General features: G+C 32.1%; 1 pseudogene; it reads left to right on the forward strand.

The window, feature by feature from the left end:
• The first annotated feature begins 4,033 nt into the window (after nt 1-4,033).
• Nucleotides 4,034-19,661, forward strand: LOC139520829 (uncharacterized; annotated as a pseudogene).
• Nucleotides 19,662-21,411: the final 1,750 nt, after the last annotated feature.

The following is a 21,411-nucleotide window of genomic DNA, read 5'->3' on the forward strand; positions in this document are numbered from 1 at the left end:
TTGGGATATTGAGTTCATGCACGAGTGAACTCAGGTGGTTTAAAGTCATTCGAGCCATTGCAGTCAAAGTGTACAGTAGCATTTTGCAAAATAAATAATATTATTAATCATATTATTTATTTTCAGATTTGTGGACCACAGGTATGGGGAACCAGTACAGGCTGCTTGATAGCTATATATTTATATGAACTTTCAACAATATTATACTCATATTTATAATAAAATGTGCACTTGTCTCTGCAAGTGGCGTCTCCCATGTAAGAGTTTGTGGTTATTTGATAAATATTTTATGTGCGTTTGAGTTTACGAATTAGGATTTAACTTATTTTAGTGAGGCAAAATAATTGAGCAGAGCGAAGCGAGGCGAAATTTTTTTTTGGAGGGTATGAAATGAATGGTGCAAAATCCTGCATTCTAGTCATTTTTTGAGAGTTTGATAATGTTTTGAATTTGGTCACTTTTTATATAAATTTTTTCATTTTTTAAGACTTTTACTAACTCAAAATTTTTAACACTTTTTTAAAAATTTATATGTAAGATAATCATCCAAATATCACTGATTTGAGTCTGCTGTCAGAACATAGAACAAACAAACAAACATCGATTCAGTAGAGTTTTCCAAATTTTTCTATGGCCGGTTCAGTAAAATCGTTCTAGAATCATAATTTGGTCTGCTGATATCCTTTTCGCGATGAACATGGAGCATGGCAAGACCGCACAATTTCGCGCCACCTATGCCACGTTTGCAAGTTTTCAGTTGTTTCAGGGCAGTCTGTGTTTCTAAAGGTAGCACATCTTCATCAACACAATGATCAATGTCTTCTTCCAATTCCTTCTCCATCAGCAGTTCGGTAGCAGCATCGGTAGTAACAGTTTTGTTTGTGTAGCAGGAACAATTCTGCCTAAGATTCGGGGATGCGGACCACAGCTAATTCTAGTTTGTAAACTGATGTGTGCGGAAAACGACTGATGCCAAAAGTGATGCGCTATAATATATCTAAGTAAATGAAAACCAAAAACTGAAAACAATATATAATTTAATTAACAAAGTACAACTATTATTATGCAGAGCCAAATGTATGTAGAAATGGAGCATTCAATGACTGCAAAATATCCTTACGAAGGAGGCATGTAGCTAATGCACTAACCTAACCCATGGTTGGAAAGCTTGGCTTTCCTTAATTTTTTTTTATCTTGGCTTTCCTTAATTTTTTTTTATCTTGGCTTTCCTTAATTAAACTGAATGTTAGCCCTCAGAGGATTCAAAAGAAGAATCTAAAACTAGTTATATAAAATATATAAATTTCTCACAGAAGGTAACCAAAGATTTTGCAACGATGCAAATATTAAACTTTACAATTTAAATAAATATCTTTAACCAATGAATTAAAATAGCAAAAGCTATGTAATTTAACAAATATATCCTTAATAAGCTTCATGTAAATTAATTAACAATGAAATACATCAAATATGAAATTTAGAGTTTTACCAAAGGGAGCTAAAAATTAACTAATAACTCTGTCTGCTACATTTCCAAAGGTGAATTAAGTTTTCCTGTAAGCACCATCCTACAGTCGCAGTTACAAAATATTAAACTCGCTTTTATGCTGACAAAGAGTAGACACACTAGGAATAGAATGAGCTAAGATACATGTATATGATTCTATCTATAGAGTAAGTATATATATGGGCACAGGGGAATTGGAATGGAGTTTTTGACGTTTGTACATGTAGTTCCGTAATTTCAAAGTATTTCTGAAAATAGTTGGTGGTATTTTAGTTCCAGAATCTATAAATTTAGGGGTTAGGGTTTGGGGGTGTCCGATTCCGAAACCCCGAATATAAAGAAACGAAATTCCGTAGTCCCGAATAAGTAAAGACAAAATCCTGTGTTAAAGGTTCTACCATTCCTCAATAATATCAAATTAGAATATGGGATATTCTTTCAATTTTTAAGGTTAAAGAAACATGGATAAAAACTAATTCATCCATTCATGTTTCATATAATTTATATTTCATTTATCTGTAAAGAGAAAGTTCGTGAAATGAATACGCAGACAGGACTGCCCCCTTGGCTGCGATGCCCAGTACTTGATTTTTCAAAAGTTGGTGAAACGGAGAAATGAATACGCATACAGGACTGCCCCCTTCCGAAGACCAGTACTTTATTTGTCAGTCCACTTGTCGTTTTTTGATTGTTCTAATGAAGTTATATGCAATACTCAGACTCTGTTAAAAAAAGTTTACTTGATTATTCCTTCTTTACCTTCAGTGTCGCTTTTCCTTTTTATGCAAGAGCCTGTTTTTAACTAAAGATCCATAATGATTATCGTTACTAGGTTAATATAATCGAGAAACATCACCCGTTGAGATGCTGAGTTATATCCAGGAAGAATAAATTAAAAGGAAGGATGAAAAGTTATAGAAATTAAGGTTGAGACAGAACAACAAATGACTATTATATTCATATATATGTATAAAAAAAAACAGTGTCGAAATTTTAGTGAGGCAATTGCCCCACTTGCCTCAAGGGTAGCTACGGCCTTGGATTATATAGGGAATCACTGAAGAAGGAATGGAGCAGGAGAGTGGTAGTCAGTGGGCCCCCACTTATGATAATTTCTGATTCTGCCATTGGCTTAGGTAGTTCGTTAAACCAGAGACATATATTATATGTCTCTAATTAAACTACATTAAACATTGAATCATTGTACTGAATGCTTCTTCTCGAGAGATTCTTATTGTGTCCACAACTGTCAATGATTTGTGTCTATTTGTATTATCAGACTTTACAACACTTATGATTAATGAAGACTTAATAAAATGCCTATAAAGTCGACCATAGAAAGTGAAGATAGATCAAGATAGCTAGAAAATAACTTTAGAGACACCATATTTTGCAAATTTTTAAATGTGAGTAGAAAAAATAACAGTAGAAACAGTAGATAGAAAAATAGACTAAAGATTTTTTAAAGAGCCGTATGCTATTTTTGTGGATGATACAGCCATTAATTTAAATGGAATTTCAAATCTCTTGGAGTGTATGGTGTTTTTTGTCGACCTTGATAGTCCAGTCAAACTAAGATTTAACCTCAAACTAATTGCAACAGAAAATGTTTTAGTTCTTATCTATAGCATTGTGCCCTTTATATACACAGAAAAAAGTCCCATAAAATCTAAACTGAGGAAAACTCAAAATTTATAGCATTTTTAATTTCCTATGGAAATTAACATTGGAAGGGAAGATAACTCTTGCAAAAATGAGTCTTTTTGGTCAGCTTTTGGTTGTTTTTCTTGAAATTTATGTAAAGTATGATACTTTGATGTGGTTGTAAGTTTGTATTTGACTAAATTACATAATCTTCTACTCATGAAATGTACAAAATCGAAGTTTTATGGGTAGTTTTATTTTTTTCGTGCATTTTTCATTAAAGAAATTGCAAATTTGAAGCTTTATGACCATTTTGAAAATTTGGTATTGTTTATATCTGTACATTATATTTTTTCAGCAACTTACTTATCTAAGGAAACATTAAACCACAAAAAGAAGAACACATGCTTATTTTTTTTTAAGATTTGAGATTCTTTACCTTGACATGTTGAAAAATTCAATAAATGGTCAACTAATGAATTACAAAAATCTAGATTATAGCTTGATAAAAGATGAAAACATCTTTAGAGTTGTTTGTTATACTCTATGGACTGCTAAAAAATCAAGAATCAATACATTCTGATGAATAGAAGCAGTAAAGTTATAATTTTGTATCAATTTTTATTGATATTTCTGTCTTTTTTGCAAGAGTTATCTCCCTTTTCAATGCAAATCTCCATAGGAATTTTAAATGGTGATTTTTTTAGTCTTCCTCAAGTTAGATTTTATGGGACTTTTTTCTGAGTATATTTGGGGTACAATGCTAAATATTACAACTTAAAACTCTTCTGTTGCAATTACTTTCGGGTTAGGATCAAATTTATGCTAGATTGACTGGACTACGAGTACTGCACAGTGCTTTGATTTATATGAGGATTCTTCATGTTGGAGATTAGAAAGTGATTTTAAAAAATGGCGGGCAAAAGAAAATACATAGATTTGGTAAACAAACGACAAAAATGCTCTTAATGTCATGTTTATATCATACTGCAAAGAAGCATTGTTAAACATTTTTATCAAAATATGTAATTTATTTAAAATTAACATATTTTTTCCCAAGATCTCGATGAAATGATAATTTGACATGCTGTCAACTAGTCGTAAATGAGACAGATAGACTCATATACTTATAGTGACTTTTTATCCTGTCAAAATTATGCAGTCCATCTGTCACTCAGAAAGCAAAAAACAACATTTAACATTATTGAATCTGTCAAAATTATACAAAAGTTTTATATCATCTGCTAAATACCTTGGTACATGCACAGCCAACATTTCCTCAGCCTCCATTATGGAAACAGACGCATTAAATACAGTTTCATTCCAAATACAATACACCTTAATGCTAATCCCGGCTGACCCAGCCGCTTGAACTTTTGACGCATACAACAATCACTTTTTCATTGTGGCGTCGGATATTTTTTTGATGATGTCAAAATTTTACGGGAACCTGTGTGATATCCAGTAATGGCGGACAAATAGCGATAAGGTGTATTAGGTGCAGTGCCCGTAATTAAACTACACATTGGATTTAAAAAAAAAATTTCACATGAATTCTGCTTGTAAAATTACACTAGAAAATTAAATTAGAAAAGGGGGTAACCGTTTTTGTTTTTGAGATACGAGCCGTTGAAATTAATAGAATGATACAGCAAAAATACAAAGGATATATAGGGAAATCATCAAAATTAGCAGATATTTTTACATTATCAAGATTTTCTATTTTGTTGGTCAACAAATTTTTTTTTTTAAATTTATGTACGATTCAAAAATGAAAGACGAATGCATCGGTGCAAAGAAAGTCCTTAGCAACTGTGCTAGTTTTTACGCTACTCCTTGTTGAAGTTTGTTTTTTGACCGGAACATTAAAATTATTCGGCGACATTATGGTCTACAGTAACGTCACCACAACTTCTACGTGGTAGCTCTATTATACCGTACAATGTCGTAGCAATGTCGTGTGTGTGTATCACCCATCTTCATATGTATTACAAATGATCAAGTATTATAAATTAATAAGGAAATAAGCTAACTAATTTTAAAGAATATTTCTGTCGCCAAAACATTGCAAGTTTGTAATTAAATTTACCACATATGAAAGAAAGTTACCATAGATTTTATTCTTTTCTATATAAGAGTGGTTTCCACACCTTTTAATGCTTGCATGGATTGTAAATTTTGTTTATGAATCAAATATCGAGTTTGAATTTGTCCCGGTTAACACAGTGTTGTTTTAATATTAGGATCAGGTATACACCTCGTTTTCCATCTTACTTCTTCATGTTTGTATTTAAAAAAAAAAGTAGACCTATTTTCTGCATATATTCATCTCCGTCATTTCTGCATGGTGTTATTCTGAGGATTTGCACACAATATATTCTACATTATAAACCTGTTTCATGATTTGTTAAAAATCCACATACACGGATTTAAATAATAAGCATAATGCATACTATGGCTCTTCAACTATTTCAAATGGCTTTCAAATGTTTGGCCTTTAGTGTTCTATTTTAAGATTAATCAAGAAAAGCGCTTCGGACGCTTGAAATTTAAAATGTGTTGATTTCATTTAATCTTCAGAATTTTTTAGGCCGTAATGAGGTTAAAAAGAAGAACTCCCTAATACATTTTAACGAAATAGAAAAGATCAGAGTAGTTGGTATAACTTCCCGTCGCAGATGTTTCATACATATTCAAGATGAAAACATACACCTTATCATGTAAAACCATCAAACGGGAAAACCAACGGTCTAATCTATATAAAAAACGAGAAACACGTATAAATTACATAAACAAACGACAACTACTGTACATCAGATTCCTGACTTATGACAGGTGCAAACATTTGCAGAGGGATTAAACGTTTGAATGGTACAAAACCTTCTCCTTATGAGAATGTATCATGTTCGATGCTTTAAAAATTTACCTAATTAAATTTATAAGAATTTACTCAGTGTAATGCACAGCGATAGTGTTTCCTGCAGCTTTTAAAAAGGGCAGGGTAATTGTTAGCTCAGAGGGCACATTAAGCACGAGGGACAACAATTTTGGGGCACTTACTTAATATAAACAGGCAATTTCTATAAAAGGGATTCATTTAAAACATACTAGTTTATGCTATAAAAAGGACATATACATCTGTAAGAGAGCTACCATTTGATTTTTATGGGGGGCTAGGATGAAAAATTTTGTCCTGCTTTTTTTTTAGTTGTAATCTCATTGTTAGACGCAGGACTTCGGGAATGTTCGGAGAGCCGACAACCTTGCTTCGGAAGTTGGAACTTTTGTTTACGTTTGAAGGGAAATAACTCGAGCGGTATTCATGAAATATGTCTTTCAGTACCGGTTGTTAATTACGATGATAAAGGCATGGCGTCAGGAATTTCGACAAAATTAGGGCAGGGCGCCAATTTTTTTTCTCAAAAAGGGCAGGGCGTCGAGAAATCGCGACAGGGCGCCATTACACGCCAAAACCACCTGTAGGAAACACTAGGCGATTATTCATAATGTATTTCTACACGAGTTTACTAATAGCGTAGTGCCATACAAATATTGTCTCTGCATAATGCAAATGCATAGTTTCCCTACTTATATAATATAAAAAAAAATAAGGAGATGTGGTATGACTTCCAGTGAGACAACTATCCGCCACTGGTTAAATAAAGTCGATGTAAGCAAACACTATAAACAACCATACTGTTTTCAAAAATTGAAGGAATAAACATAATGTGTTTTAGATAAAAAATATTTACAGAAAACAAATACCATGTTGTGAAGTAACAGAATTAAACAAGTAAATTACAACCAGCTCTATGCTTTCACCTAGTTCATTACCATACAATACCTGTGGTTTACTAGTCTTATGATATAAGACTTTGGAGTTCATATCATTTACATTCAACTTTTTTTATCGAATATTTTTTATTTATTTTTTTGGGGGGGGGGGGGGGGGGGGTTAACATTGATAGTAAAGAGGAAATATTCGATAAAAAATGTTGAATGTAAATGATATGAACTCCAAAGTTATATTTATATGAATATAAATCATGTTCTAAAATTTTCAATTACAAAATACGAACATGTCAACGTCTTTTTAAGTCAACAATTAAATTCACATGTCTTTCATTAATTATTTGTAACCTATTATGAAACTTTACATTGAGTACTGTGTTTTTCGTTCAAGACTACGGCTTTTTAAAACGATATCATGGACATTGTTGGGTCAATTCAGGTTTCATTTTAATTAATTTGATATCAATAGATGTAAAATTGTTACATGTTTATTTGTTTATAATTTTGTTGTGAGGTGTTGTTTTTTTCTGTTGATATCATCAAAACGAAATGCCTTCTCCTACGCGTCTAAAACAAAAAAAAAACAGTGTTTTAAAGTCAGGCTGCACACAGAACAACGTACAGAATGCTTTGATTTCTAACTGGAGTATTTTAGATAATTTCTATGACTGAGGTTTTAAGACAAGTGTGCTTGTTGGATTCATGATAGAACGCAAAAAGTAGTTTCTCTTTCATGTGTCCTTTCTTGGAGTAAGGGAGATAACTTGCATAACTAGCGACGAACGTTTTTAATCCCATATTCCGCTAGAGGCGTGCAATAACGTACACTTCGCCTTAAAGACTGAAACTTGCATAATATACTACCACTGGATATCTTCATCAAAATTCAGACAACAGATGAACCAGCTAAAAACTTTAGTGAAATTGTAAGGGGGCCCAACTCAAGTAAATCACTTGACGCATGAGAGGTGTATTAATATCCTTGGATGTATCACCATAAACCTATCAAGATCAGATCAAGGTAGTGATGCCCTTAAATGTCAGGCATCAAATGGCCATTTTTGTTTATCCTCAATATAGTAGAGTTCCATCAACATTGGTCCATTGGATTGCCAGAAATCGTATGGACAAAATTATTACTGTTATTCATCAAAATATCCTTGTTGTGATTCGTCAGAGTTCTAAAAAAATTATGGTTATCAGGTTTTTTTTGGTAAAAATTAATGTTATTTGTTAAAATAAGCTGATTATTTTATCGTGTAAAAAAAAGTGTACATTTTATCTTTATGCACCAAAAATTAATGTCAACGTCAATTGGCAATCATTTTTACAGCTATTTGTCATGAATGTATATACATGTATGTATACCCCCATTACCACCCTCATAAAATATTGTCCATTGGACAAAATTCCATATAAAACATTGTCTGCGGATGCTATTTCATACTGATATGAATGTAGATACAAATTTATCCTTGGTCTTAGTCTGAATCGGGCGATTTTAAGGGAAATTCAAGTACAAATTGTAACATGTGTAATGGGAATACATCGTTTTTTTTATTATCAAAAAAAGTTTTATTGAAATTTGGTTTGACATATTTCTTACAGGATGTACTGGGTACTACCTTTCTTATGTGAGCGTCCTCACAAAGGTTTTTTGATTAATGATTGATCAAAGATCACATGTTTAAATTAAAGGTACTCAGAATATCACCACTCTTTCTCATTTCTTGAAATTTTTTATATTTTCAGAAGTACAAATTTATTAGAGGACTGCAGCGGCAAGAGGTGTACCAAAGGACTAAGCATTGGTTAAAGTCTTCTGCAGAATGTACATCACGTGCCATTGTATCATTAGAATTGTGTGAAAGACCTGTCAAATCTACAAAACAGGCAGAAAAACTTGAAGGGGTTTGTATGTTCAAACTTGATAGCTTCTATATGTTTGATAGAGTAGAAAATGGAAACCATGAATCTTTGGATATGGAGATAATTTTGAATTGCTATTTTCCTGTAAATGAAATCTATAAAACATGTGAATTTCATTGGGTGTTTTCATAAAGAAATTAAGACTAATTGCATATTTACATGTAATTGCTTTAATAGTTAACTTTTATAAGATTATTTTGACTTAAAATTTTAGATTGGAGCTGAAATAAAGAAGAAACTAGAGAAAATAAAAGAAGATGATTTTGTGAGTGAGGACCCCCCAGTTGGAGGGAGATTTGTATCATCAGCTGGGGCTATTTTAATGGCTTTGTTAGAAGCTACAGAACTAGCCTATTCTGAAGGACACAGGTTTGGTTAATTTTAATTTTGTAAACAGATCTCTTCTAAAGATGATATTTGTTTTAAACATTAGTCATGAATAATTCAGTGCTATTCTGATAAAAAAATAAATATTGAAAAGAGCTGCATATAGGTATAGGAATATGTGTAATTAGTGCCAACGAGACAACTCTCAATCCAAGTCACAATTTTATAAAAGTACATGCATTGTCTTTTAGATCTTTATGAGGCCCTCACAAAAAAATTTATAATTGTAATGATGTTCTGGTATAGTTGTGCTATTTTTCTACATTTATACAGGGCTCACACTACTTCAGAATCATAGGAAGAAGTGACTTCTCTTTTTGAAACTGATAGGGAGAAGTGGTGGGATTTGAACGAGAAGTGTTCCTTCGTGCACTGCGCTACAATGTTTGCATTTTTCTATAGTATAAAGGGTCATATGTAAATACTGTTCTTTTTATATTGTTTAATTCATATATGAGTATACAATTAAAGTAACAGTTCAAATTCAAAGTTGTTTAAGTTAAGGTTCTTGTGAGAAACTATTAACTAAATATCTTGCACTAAAAGATTTTTTTTTAACTCAAAAAGGTTAAGAAATTACAATATATCAATTACAATTTAATTAAAAACTATCTTGTGTATGAAATTCAGTGTTTCTCTTCAAAAGATATACAAATTTAAGCTGAGCCATTATAGATTGATATTAGTACAATAGTCTCAGAGTTAATCAACTTAAATCAATATTTTGAAACAATCCATAATGATATTAATTATTCGAATTATATACATCAATCAATTTGATGTAACCAAAAGTATGTTACTGCGTATGGAATGCGTAATTTTTCCTTTTGGGATCAATATTCTTCTGTCAGCTGTTCTCTTCATGCGTCCATAGTTATTATTGTAAAAATACAGATTTCGGTCATAGCTGGTCCGGTTCCGGTCCGTAGTTAGAAACAATGAATGGTGGACGAATGCAACAAAATTTACAAAAATAAACGATGTTTGACAAGCTATTTGGAAAGGAACATTACGTTTTTAATGCAATAAATGGATTACACATTGACTGGAGGCAACTTTTATCATGAAGTAACAAACTTATTTTGCTGCCGAAAGTTAGGTTGATGTATGTTTTCGAATAACAAGCACCATACATGCCGGAAGTGCATGAAGTGATAAGAAGTTGTCTTTTTATAAAACAATCTTCTACACACTGTAAAGACAATGCTTTAACCTCTTTTCTTACGAAAATGAATCGTTTATGTCTGAATTTCTTTAATTATCAATAAAAAATTAATGTTTTATCAACTTGTTAAAAATTGAAAATGTCCGATGTCGTAAGCGACTGAAAGCGGGTATCCTAAACAACAGGGCAACTTGTTTTTGCTTTTGGGGGTTGGGGAAAGCGAAGTGACGGTCGGGAAAGTGACTTTTTTGCCCAAGTCGCCTGGTAGCGTGAGCCGTGTTTATAGATCATGCATATCTACAAGATTTTGTTTTCTACGAGCCAAAAATATTACTGGAGTGTTCTCCAAGATAGCACTAAGAGATAATTTAGATCGGCAATAGTTAAACTTTGCATTTGTTCAACTCTTGCATATGTTCAGCACAATTGCACACACATACTGTTAAATATATATGGTATGCTGGTAGAGCTATGCAGAAAATATCTTATTATCTGCAATGTCAATTTTAATTTCAGTAAGGATAGCTCAGTTCTAGTCCCTGAAGATGTAGTAAAGACTAAAGCTAAAGAAATGTGTGATGAACAGTTACTAGATCTGGAGGATGAAGACACAACTTTATGTATGTCTTAAACAAATATTAATGTAAAGTTTCCTTACAAAACTGACAAATATGTACATTTGAAAAGGAAAGATGTTTACAAAATGAAATTTAGAGTAAAGAAATTTTAGAAAAAGAAATTAACTTATAGCAAATCTTATGAAATTTATGTACTTTTTCACTTTTTAAAGGAACTGGATTTAGATTTTCTTATATCCTAATGTCAAATGGAATTAATGGATTTTTATGGTTGAAAAGATGAAGTGATTATTGTGTATGAAGAGTACAAAGTTTAATTATATCGTTATAGGTATATGTCCAGCATGGTGGCGTGTTGAAATACTCATCAAAAGAGATTTGGTCAAGAGGAGAATTTTTAACAAAGCGCCAGTCTATGTTTTGTTGCCATCAGGAACTGAAGAGGCTTTAAAATTAAGAGGTACAATATCTTTTTACATTGTGCCTTTTGTCTGATAGTCACTGACTTGTTTCAGAGAGAAACAGTTTTAGATCAAAATACCTTCTCATATTTTGTGAACAACAAAATTAGATGCCTAAAAATAATTCCTCTATGATGAATAACTTTTAATGATTTTTTTAGTACATTTTTAAGAAATCTCATTTACAACGGGAGATAACTCAGATAATTTGATTGTACAAAATGTGATTTAAATTTATAAGTTGTGTTAAGCAGTAAAGAATTATCATGTAGCTAGAATATCAGGAAATCTTTTTTAGTGTAGGAATAATAAAGATCATGATGACTCTCAAAATCAAAAATATGGACAAAGAAGGACATGTAACTGATTCCATGTGAAAAATAAAAGACAGTTAATTGTGCTTTAAATTATTTGGATAATTTAATAACAAGAATGACAGAACTGTATGATCTGTTGCACTAAGTGTAAAGTCCATGAGCTACTATTTATTATGCTTATTATAATACTGCATCTTTTAATTTTGTCAATTAGCCATGCTTTTGTTTCATAGCTTTGTAAGAACCTCTTAGTAGGTGAAAATTCATCTGCCATGATCCCAATTGTTACAATTCTGACATGCAGACAAAGGATTACAACTCAGAAGTTCAAAACCAGTTAAAAAATTTGCATGATTGCAATGCCCCAAAACCAAAGAAACAACGATTAGATTGGTTTATTATTGTGCTCATGAGAAACACTGACTTTGAATGGATGATAAAGATTGTCTCCCTTACTCCCTTAATATACATTGTGATCATGTGCTCACTAATATTACATCCTTGGTTCAATTTTTCTATTTATCTTCACTTTTGACCTTTATTCCAGAAAGAAGTGGGAGGTTACCAGTTAGTGGTAGTCATGTTATACCGTGGTCCACTGTTCCTGATCACAATGATGTCCTCTATACTAACTATGATGGATCAGATGGGTAATTATAAAATCAAAAGTCAAGAAGCCATTTTCTCTTCTTTTTTTTTTAATGAATGTTAATTTAAAAAATGTACTTTTTAGCATTATATTGCAGTATTATTTCACATTGAAACACACAGAATATTATGTAAAACAAAAAAAAATGAAATTACAAAATATTCAGAGAAAATTATCCGAAAAATACGTCTTTTTGGCTGAGGAGAGGAAAAAAACATTATGATACTAGTGTCAGCAAACTTTATATTTCAGTGTAGTTCTATTGGTCGATATATCTGAGATGGGAGGAGACAGAGTTGGTCTAGGAGATGTAAGTATATATAACTGGTGTTGTAAGTTCTTCCATGTTGAGTTCCACTTATAGTATGATTTAAAGTTGCTTAGTCAATTTACTGGTGATAGCTTTTATCAATAAATTAATTTTTACTGAAAATCTTTTAATTTTAATATCAATATTGTATTGTTGTTTTTGGGTTCTTCATACTCTTACAAGCCTATAGCCATTGTAAAATTTATGGTTTTTGTCGAGCCTGCAACTTTTGTTGCAGAAAGCTCGACATAGGGATAGTGATCCGGCGGCGGCGGCGTTAGCTAACTTCTTAAAAACTATATATTTTAGAAGGTGGAAGACCTGGATGCTTCATACTTTGTATATAGATGCCTCATGTTACGAAGTTTCCGTCAGTCTCATGTCCAATGTCCTTGACCTCATTTTCATGGTTCAGTGACCACTTGAAAAAAAGTTCAGATTTTTTGTAATGTTGAATTCTCTCTTATTATAAGTAATAGGATAACTATATTTGATATGTGCATACCTTGCAAGGTCCTCATGTCTGTCAGACAGTTTTCACTTGACCTCGACCTCATTTCATGGATCAGTGAACAAGGTTAAGTTTTGGTGGTCAAGTCCATATCTCAGATACTATAAGCAATAGGGCTAGTATATTCGGTGTATGGAAGGACTGTAAGGTGTACATGTCCAACTGGCAGGTGTCATCTGACCTTGACCTCATTTTTCATGGTTTAGTGGTTATAGTTAAATTTTTGTGTTTTGGTCTGTTTTTTTCATACTATATGCAATAGGTCTACTATATTTGTTGTATGGAATGATTGTAAGGTGTACATGTCTAGCGGGCAGATGTCATGTGACCTTGACCTCATTTTCATGGTTCAGTGGTTATAGTTAAATTTTGTGTTTTGGTCTGTTTTTTTCATACTATATGCAATAGATCTACTATATTTGTTGTATGGAATGATTGTAAGGTGAACAAGTCTGGCGGGCTGATGTCATGTGACCTTGACCTCATTTTCATGGTTCAGTGGTCAAAGTTAAGTTTTTTGTGTTTTGGTCTTTTTATCTAATACTATATGCCATAGGTCAACTATATTTGGTGTATGGAAATATTTTATGATCTTTATGTCAGTAGCGCAGGTTTCTTTTGACCATGATCTCATTTTCACGGTTCATTGCACAGTGTTAAGTTTTTGTGTTTTGGTGTATTTTTCTTAAACTATAAGTAATAGGTCAACTATATATGTTGTATAGAAGCATTGTTAGCTGTACATGTCTGCCTGGCATGGTTTATCTGACCTTGACCTCATTTTCATGGTTCATTGGTCTTTGTTTAGGTATCTTGGTTAATGTTAAGTTTATGAGACAGTTGTAATAAAGCTTTATACTTAGGACTATCAACATAATATCAAATATTAGTACAGAAGGCGAGACATTTCAGCGTGTGCACTCTTGTGTTTAAATTTTGGACACAATTGCTCTTTTAAAATTTCCATTAGGGAGCCTCCATGGGGAAAATCCCCCGCTAATAGTGACAGTTGGCAGGTATGAATTATCTCAAGGTTTAAATTTAAGCTCACAGCAGCTATAAAAAACTAAGCTTTAAGAAAAAAGTTGTCTCCTTCGAGCACCTTTTATTCTTTTCTTTTATTTATCCTATATAATCAAATAAGAATGGTCAATGCATGTTTAAAAAAGATATTGATAACAGTTTACTGGGTTACATATCAAGGTTCCAGTATGGCATCCATCAAATTTTAATTTTCTCCTTGAATATATCTTTGATTTTTATATTTATATTATTTAAAGGACATTACGTGAATAAGGGTGTGGAAGGGCATGGTTACACATGGTTATAAATAGAATACAGAAATTTGTTTGAAAATTCCAAACTTTGAAATCATTGTTACCTGAATTGGGCAAGATTCATGCTAAAAGCATTGTGGAAAAATAAACAGTACTATATGGATCTGATAATTCTTACATAAGGTATGGGTTGCAATTTTAGCTTTGTAGAATGATAGAAGGTGTTAACATTTAGTACAAGACGAGGAAACTTCCCGTTGGAGACTACAGCTGGGTCTGGAACTGTGATGGAACAGAAAGAATTCTACCAGTTCTTGTTGAAAGGAAAAGAGCAGGTGATCTTAAAATATATTTTTCAGACAGACTTACTTGACTAAAGCAACAAAATGAAAAATTGTGAAAAGCAAAAAAATAATAAAAAAGCATGTTGTCAACATGCAAATTTGTGTGTCAACTCCTTGTTTTAAGGAAGTTCGCTTCTCAGTTTCAAAGAAATTAACTTTTCAAAGCACTAGTTTATATTGATAGGGAATTGATAAAGGAATCCAAAGAGCAAAAAAAAATATATAGGTCACCGTGCTTGTTTTCGAGATATGAGCCATTGAAATTTTGGCGGGAAAAAATTCTCTCTTGACTTTTCATAGCTTTATCATTGACAAGTTGAAGTTCTCAAAAACTGTTAAAAAGTAATTAAAATTTTATAAGACTTTTACAGATGGCTTATCATTATACATGTAAAAGATTTTCAAAAAGAAAAATGGGGGTCACCGGGCAAATTTTTTCAAGGCATTCAAATGGATAAAACCAGAGGATTCCGAAAATCTGACAAAAAATCCAAAACATGACAAGCCAGCTTCCTTAAATATCCTAGTTACAATGTGACTTTCTTTGATATAATAAGGTATAACAATGCATGTAGAGGAGCATATCAACCACAATTAAGTTGAGGAAACTTTGAGCACATGGTTCGCCAAACTTAATATTCTAGTCAGAACTTGTTTAGAATGGTTCTGATAATTTTAAATATTTGGTCCATGCTTAAAGTCATAATAAACGAGTGACCGGTGAAAAATAATGTTATTCCAATTCTTGAACCAATGCATACAAACATCATAAGTCTTCTGTGCACGATTTTATCATTTTTTTCGCATAAATTTCGTATAATTATCAATTTTTTTTCAATCGGTCAGTGATGTTGTGAAAATATGGCAGGTAATTAAAGTTCGTGTTTTGAAGCCGAAGTTTAACGATTGTCACCTGTTTGTTCACAATCAACAAAAAGCATGGATATTGAGCACATGCTTAACATGTACAATCAGATAATAGTTTATTTTAAGGACATCCATGCGTATTTTGATCACCGGATTTTTACGAGATGGGTCACACTGAGGTCACTTTGCATGCGGAAAATATGTCAGGGGAATTGCTTCAATTAAAATAAAATAAACTTCTTGTAAATATGAACAAATTAAACAATTTTCTTCAGAAAAAAATATATGTACATGTACATAAGTTTCATAATGAAAACTGTCCATTATAATGCATTATTTTTTTTAATTTGAGGTTTCTTATGACTTTAATAAAAATGGTTTTGCAATGTCTTGTTTATTGTATCACTGTACAAACACACTATGGACTGTATCAAGGATATAACATTATTGATTTCCTGATATTTATAGATGATGTTGCTAGGACTTTGAAGGAAGGGAGATTTTGGACACAGGTAACTAAAATGGTGGCGTGGAAACAGCAGTTCACAGCTCAAGGAATACAGTGTCAGTTACAGTATATTGTGGAAGGGGAACCAGAACAGTATATGGTCAAATGTATGGATGGTTGTCAAGGTGTTGGGATGTGTGGCAACCCTACAGTTATTCAGGTCAAGGTGAGTCGAAGGTCAAACGCGTGAGTGGTTATCTAGGTTTTGGGATGTGTGGTTATTCTACAGTTATTCAGGTCATGATGAGCTTATGGTAAAATAAATAGATTGCTGTCTGGTATTTGTAAGATAAGTTTACAGCTTTACAGGTCATGTAACAAAAGGTCAAAAATACAAATTGCTTTCAGGAAATACATGGGAGATTTATAAACTGCCTAATGGAATTATAGATCTTATTGAGACAAAGGTAAATGAATGAATTGTTGTCCTATTTCAGAATGTATTCCTGCAGATTTTAAGCATATTGTTGTGAGTCCAATTTATGACCGGTTGTCACAGTGTAGTGATTTGTTGGCTCATACTATGACAGATGTCTTCGGAGTACAACTCTAATGTTTGTACTATAATAGATCCAGGGATAACTGATAATTTTACATTTATGCAAATTATTCAATTCATTATCTTTGTTTATATCAATGATGGAGCTATTAATTGAGAGAATCTAAGATTTATTGTATATTGTAGAATGCGCTGAAAGATTTAAGGTCCCATCCAGACTTGAATGTACAACTGACAGAGAATTTACAAGATACTGTCATCATGTTGGCATCAATTACAATAGAACTTCAACAGAGGTATTTATCTATTTCCTTCTCTAGATTTTCCTGTTATAATAAAAAAATTTCACTAGGGGATAAGATTACAGAAAGGAGATCTTTTGAGTATACATGGAAGAGTAGGACAAGGTACAAAATTTAATTAAAACAACCATTATTCTAGGCTGTGGAACCTGAAATCAGAAATTATAAAAAAAGGATGAACAATAAACAGAAACGTTTTACAATTAATAGAGAAGCTAGATATGTACATGCAAGATAAGTGTTGCACACTCAGTTGTGGTTTTATAACTCATAATTAGCAACTATATTCGCAAATATACAGTTATATTTTAAAATATTGTCATTTCAGAGTGAAAAAAGGTGATTGTGATGAAATGGTTGTAAAAGAATTAAACAGTAAAGAGGGAGGGAAGAAGAAAATAGAATTTTATATTATTGACAGTGATAATGAAGATGATGTTGCTATTATTGATGACAAGCATGATAGTAATCATCCTGTCAGGTTTGATACTCAGGATGTTTTCATAGAAGAAACAGTAGAAACCTCCCCGTCATATAAGAAGGTAAATTTTGAAAAGAATAGGGACAAACAATCAAATACTGGTGCTGCTAAGAAAATCAATTTCCCAAAAGATTCGTTATGTATAAAAAACTCTACACAAATTCACCTGTCTCCAGATGCCAAAAAATCAACAGGATTTGCTGGTAAAACAAACACATATTCAAACTCAGATATACCTCAGAAAGAAAGGAAAAACTCAGCTGTACCATTTGAAGAACTTCCACTTGAGCCTTTTGTGCAGTATCACTGTTCCAAAGGAATACAGGCTACACCCCCAAAACGGAGGAATACACCATCGAAATATCATGTACCTGGGGCTTATAAGCCAAAGATGGACTACATTGACGACAGTGTATTTGATAATACTAATTCAGGGTTATATAATTATGCAACCTTAAATAATAATAAATATCAGGGGAAAACTGTGGACAATCATACAACAGACAGTTGGTTGGATGTGAAAAACAAGACTTTAAAACACAAACTGGATAACACTGATACAAAAACTGAAAGTATGGTTAAGAAGTACTGTCCACGTACCAAGGTATTTAAATTGAAGTCGGTTTCAACTGCCAGTGAAAACGAGTCAATAGAAAATCCAATTAGTTGGTCAGATGAAGAACAGCCTTCAACATCTGGTTTTTCACCCAAATCCAACCCTAACAGAAGAACAGTCAGAAATACAAGCATAGACAGTGCAATATCTAGTGAAGAGGAGGCTTCTACCAGTAAACAGATAGGCAACTTTATTAAAACTGTTAAATCAAAAAAACAGACAAAAGTTTGACAGTGCTTTGTCAGACTCAGACAGTGATGATTTACCTGATCTTAATTTCAATGTCACATCTCCTGTGCATTCTACATATCAACAATCCCATTTATCAGATACAAACTCAAAAGGGCCAAAGATTAAAGCTCCTGGGACAAAACAAAAATATGTTTCCTTAACAACAGAACAAAAACAAAACGTACAGACAGTGAAATGTATTTTACCACAGCTTTCAGATGACGATGTTAAATCAGCATTACAGAGACATTCATGGAATGTAGATCTCACTATATCAGAATTGTTAGATACAGTGATTGTTTTATAGAATTAACTGAGAAATAAAAATTACAGTACGATCCATGGCCAAAAATGTAAACCCATGATCTTCGACTTTTTGAAATATATGTAGTTGCTAAATGATTATAATTTTAGATAGCTCATCTTTGAATGTTTGGGGTTTTTTTTCGTATAAAGCTTACAACAACAAATTCAGAATTTTTTTTTTTAACTTGATTATGGTGAAAACTATTGATAAGATGTTGTATCTAGAATAGAAGGTTGCAGAACTAACAGATTGCACTGCCAATGTTTGTAGTATACTTATTAATTTTAGACCCTTAAAAATAACAAATTTAAATAAAAATGGTGCTAGCTACTTCTGTAGAATTTAGAAGATGAATATCTCACATGTTATCACTTAATTAATAGTAGCTTGCATCAATGATTGACTTTAAATGTATTGAAAATGGAAAATTTGTTTCCTGATTTTGTAATTATATGATAAAAGTATGGACAAAATTCATAGGCACGAAATGAAAAAAGATGTGGCTTAAGTCATGGCCAGATATAAGATGTATGTATTATTTTTAAGAACCTAATTTTTTACTATCTGTCGCATGAAGAGTACTGCCATTGGGGTTGGGTATTACTACTGCAGTTAAAAACCAGAATATTTTCTGTTTGATACTTTGGAGTTTTTGTCTCAAATTCTTGTGTTCTATTGCACACCATCTTAAAAAAACACTTGCAAAAAAGAATATCGTTTAAAGTATGTCAAACTTATAAAGAATGTCATCCAAAATTTTAAATCAATTTTTTTTACATTCATATGTATGTATTGATATACTTTTTTTTAACAAGAAAGAATATGATTTGCCATGCCTTCATTTAATGACAGCTGGATTTTTTTTTTTATTATGCAGAAGTGATTTTTTTTTGTTTTCATTTGTTTGTCTGAAATCTTAACAGTATTATATTCTAGTCAATTTCTTTGGGGAAAGATAAATTAAAATTATATCACCCTATGTTGTGTGTGTTTTATTTGGTTGTTGACCTTTAAAAAATGTATTGAAAATATAATAAATGTAGAGAAACTTTGAACAGCTAAAAATCATCAGAAAGATAACATCTACAAATGATTCAATTTAGAAGATTCTTAATCTGCACTTTAAAGAAATGTTAACCATTTTTTGTGATTTTATTTATTATCTTAAAAACTATAATAGATAGACCGACACTTTAAATAGCAAAGATCTACAAATAAGTACATGTGGCCAAAATCATCAGTTGGTCCCTTATTGAAATTTTTGCTCTTAAATGAGTTTTTTACTATTTCAGGTTTATGATAAGGTCTGTTTATTCAAATATTGTAAGAAATAGGTAAATTATGTTTGGTGTATGGAATCATTGACCATGTTTAGTTTATGTGATATCTGTATTTAAAAAACCTTAGTCTTAAAAAGACTTTTTTCCATAAAATTCAGTCATAAACACTTACCATTATGCAGATGAAACATTTCAATGTGTGCACTCTTGTTTATAGTAATTGCTTAACTTTATTTCATCTATAGATTTACATGTCAGTTTTACTTGACCTCGTTTCTGTAGTTCATTCATGAATACCTTAAAATCTCAGTGAAAGTATGTTATAAGCCATAATTGGTGAAAAGATAGATTAAAGTGTAGATAATTATCCAACAGGGTCACCTGAATAAAGCTTTATAATTCAGAACTAAAACCTGATTTTTCATACCATACACGTTTCCATCGTTTATATGTCTATTGTCCTTGACCTTGATTTCATGGTTCAATGACTGCTTGAAAAATATTACTGTTTTTTGAAAGGTGAAATACTCTCTTATGATTAGTTATAGGATAGATAAATTTATAAATTAAACAAGTGAAACTGCGAGCTACTGCTCACTGATGATACCCCCGCCGCAAGTGGATAATATTAATTGTGTAAAAATATGCAAGTGTTCGGTAAACAGGAAGTTGTCGAGTGATAAATCTGAAAACGCATCACACGGTATAGCTGACTTATATTAACCCTTAAACCAAATTTCAGAAATCCTTGTATTGTAGTTCCTGAGAAAATTTTCAACTTGGCTATCATGTGTAAAATCAAACAAGTGTTCGGTAAACAGGAATTTGTTGAGTGATGAATCTGAAAACGCATCACACCGTATAGCTGACTTATATCAAGCCTGAAACCAAATTTCAGAAATCCTGGTTGTGTAGTTTCTGAGAAAAATGTGACGAAAAATATTCATAGGACTGACTGACGGAAGGACAGACAGAGGTAAAACAGTATACCCCCCTTTTTTTCAAAGCGGGGTATAATAAAATAGGTGAAGTATACTTAGTGTATTGAATAATTGTAAGGTCATTATATGTCTGTCTGGCAGGTTTTATATGACTGTGACCTCATTTTCATGTTTCATTGGTCAATGATTTGTTTTTGTGGTTTGATCTGTATCTCAAGGGATTTTGCTACTATAGTTTATGTATGGAATAATTGTTAGGTGTACATGTCTGTCTGGCATGGCTCATCTGACCTACCACCTTCCCAATAAACTGACATAATTCACAAACTAATACATGTATAAAACTAAGCAAAGATTCAAAGTCAATAGACCATGAATGAGGGGGCAGTACAAAATAATCTCCATGGTATTGAGATTTACCAATGCTTATACAACTGCATACATTATATTATTGGTCTACCACTAGTAGACCACCATAAACTAGACCAAATCACAAACTTGTAATGTA

This window comes from Mytilus edulis, chromosome 4, assembly GCF_963676685.1.
Source record: "Mytilus edulis chromosome 4, xbMytEdul2.2, whole genome shotgun sequence".
Classification (NCBI taxonomy): Eukaryota; Metazoa; Mollusca; class Bivalvia; order Mytilida; family Mytilidae; genus Mytilus; species Mytilus edulis.